Source organism: Gossypium raimondii, chromosome 10, assembly GCF_025698545.1.
Source record: "Gossypium raimondii isolate GPD5lz chromosome 10, ASM2569854v1, whole genome shotgun sequence".
NCBI lineage: Eukaryota > Viridiplantae > Streptophyta > Magnoliopsida > Malvales > Malvaceae > Gossypium > Gossypium raimondii.
This window is the reverse complement of record NC_068574.1, coordinates 21,118,583-21,121,722: the sequence shown is the minus strand read 5'-3', so window position 1 is coordinate 21,121,722 and position 3,140 is coordinate 21,118,583. Positions and strand designations below refer to the sequence as shown.

Genomic DNA, 3,140 nt, shown 5'->3' with positions numbered 1-3,140 from the left:
TAACGACTAGGCTGGGATTGGGGTGTTACACTCTCATAATTTTTTGTACTTTCTCATTTTTTTTGGCACTTCCTCAAGTTTTATGGTATTCTCTCATAATATTTAGTACTTCATTATATTTTTAATATCCCCTCGTGTTTTTTTGGCATTCTCTCATATTTTTTGTACATCATCATATTTTTACGTCCTCAAATTATCGGTACATTCTCATTTTTTTTATACTTCCTCAAGTTTTATGGTATTCTCTCATAATTTTGGTACTTTCTAATATTTTTAGTATCCCCTCATATTTTTGTATTCCCTCATAATTTTGGTGCATCCTCATATATTTACATCCTCATAACTTTTGGTACTTCCTCATTCTTTTGTATTCGCTCATAAATTTTGGTACTTTCTTATAAATTTGGGTACTTCCTTGTATTTTTTGTACTCTATCATAAATTTTATATTGTTTGGAACGGAAGGTTTGATACAATATATAATTTTAAAGTAAATAAAAATATTATTTTTAAATATTAAAAATTTCAATGAGATGTTGTAAAGAAAAAATTGTAATCAGAAATTATAATTTTTAATACTAAAAATGGTACTGAAAAATTCTTATTTCATGATAATTTTAAAAAATACGAAAAATTAAATAAACGAAAAAGTTATGCAGACAAAGAAAAATTAGTATCCCTCGTGTTATTTGGTATTATCTCATAATGGTACTTCCTCAAAATCTTTTGGTGTTCCCTCATAATTTTTATACTTCTTCAGATTTTTTTGATGTTCTCACTTAATTTTTTATACATAGATTTTTGGTGCTTCCTTATATTTCTTTTGTACTTCCTCATGGTTTTTGTGATTGCTCATGATATTTCTTCATAATTTTTATACTTTTTGGTCTTTTTTTTGATTGTTCAAGTTTTTTTGGTACTTTCTCAAATTTTCTAGTATTACCTCATAAATTTTGTGGCTCCTCATGTTCTTTTGTACTTTCTTTTATTTTTGGTATTCTCTCAAAATTTTGGTATTTCTTCATATTTTTTAAATTTATCCTAAATTTTTTATATGTTTTTAGATGATGATTTGGTATGAGATATAATTTTGGAGTATAAAATATTAATTTTAAATATTAAGAAATTTAAATAGGATTATGTAACGAAAAAATTAATAACTTTTAAATTATAATTTTTCATGCTAAATTTTGTAAGGGAAAAAATATTTGATGATAATTTTTATAAATGAAACAAATTTAGTAAGAAGAACTAAATTTGATATATATATATATATATATATATATTATGTTTTCCTTGGAATACTAAAAACATGAGGGAATATAAAAAATATGATATGAGTACCAAAAAGACTATTAAATATTAGTTCGTCTTATAAATTTTGCTTTATTTTTATTTTTATTTTAAATGTTATTAGTATGCGAAATATTTGTTTGAAATCAAAATTTGATTCTAGAAATTTTAATAACATTCCAAAAATTACGAGAAAATACTAGAAATTTTAATGGCAAGGCTTATGAGAGACCACTAAAAATGATGAGGGAGTAAGAAAAATGATGATCCACCTTACTTTAACTAAACCACTTGCCAACTTAAAAGCAGGGCAATTGCATATTTCCCTTTATTTTATTTTATAGCAGGTCTCTTAAAAGAGACCTTGCGGTAACTTCATTCTGGGACAATCAATTATCAAAAGCTCCTCAACAGCATCAGTAGCCTTCAAGCCCCTACTTGTTCGTATTATACTGCTAGAAAAACAGCTGCAAACACCGCTGAAACTCTAACAAGACAGACTGGGTCCAGGATGAACCCCAAATCGTTTACAATAATATTTGTAAAACTGAATTCGATGCTGAGCTCTGTCTTTTGCAGCTGTAACACCACATTCAACCCTGCCATTGATGGCTTTGATGGTTTCTCCGAACCCTCGGCCGATGACGGGGCGGACAGCGGCCATCCAGTACCATAATGAACCCTTAAATGAGACAACAGGATCATTGGCCACAATTTCAGGATTTTTCAATAAGTCCAGCGTCAAATTGCTTTCCCTGCTTTCCCGTAGTTATAATTCCACGAAAGCTGGAGCGGTCCTCGACCATAGTAGGACTTCCCTGGTGCACATGGGAACTCTGGCTTGGTGGTGTCACAGTGGCTATCACTTTTATCCTGTTCTTCTGTATGGCAAAAGACTGCAAAAGTAAGAATATATACAAATACAGCAGATTTAGGACTATATAATTGGCTTTGAATCTGTGGTTTAGTTCAAAGGAAAAAGAGCTTTACATTCATTCTCATGGGTGGCATGGGCAAAGAAAGCTGCAATCTCACGCTTGGATTCAACATCAGAACCCAATTTTCCGAAATCGGGAAAGGAATCAAGTGCAGTCAGGAAAGCTTGTCGTGTATAGAATTTCTTGCCTGCACAATCTGCACGAGCTTGGTTGATTATCCCGTTGAAGAACTGAGGTGAAACAATGGAGGCAACTGAAGCACCAGTGGGAGACTTGGAGAAGCCAGGGCCTTCTTTTCAACCAGTGCCACAGTAATCGTTACCCTGACCGCAATAACCATGTTGACTGCAACACAAGTTTGGCGCACAGCCACAGTTTTGAGCCAACACGGTTTGGGTTATAGCGGAAGCAACTACAAGTTCTACGAGAACAGATGTTAGTAGCTTTTTTCCCATAGTTAAGGACTCCATTTTCAAAGGATGAGAGGGAAGTTTGATGTGAGCAGAGGGATTGAGGCAGTGGAGATATTTATAGGGTAATGTTTTCCATATCGTATTGACTAGGGGTCTATGTGATCTAAGTTATTGGACTTTTCTACCATAGCCTGGTGCGACGTGTTTACGAGGAAACTTCCACTTTGATAAAATTTATATTTGATGCATATCTACATCATAAATATAGTTCTATTAAATTATATTAACCTGAAAAATATTATATAAATATATTTAAAAAATTATATAAAGACTAAATTAATTATTGGTTGGAATAGCAAAATTGAAACATTGAAGATCTTAATATTCTAGGTTGAAGTCCATCATTGACATATTTATTATAGGTTTCAATTGTTTTTATAAGGTTTTATATAAAATGAAAATAATTTAATAATAATATTTGTTACTTTTAAAGGATT

The 3,140-nt window shown here is 31.2% G+C and overlaps 1 pseudogene; it reads right to left on the bottom strand.

Moving 5' to 3' along the window:
• Window positions 1-1,444: 1,444 nt before the first annotated feature.
• On the bottom strand, window positions 1,445-2,727 carry LOC105774959 (endochitinase EP3-like; annotated as a pseudogene).
• Window positions 2,728-3,140: the final 413 nt, after the last annotated feature.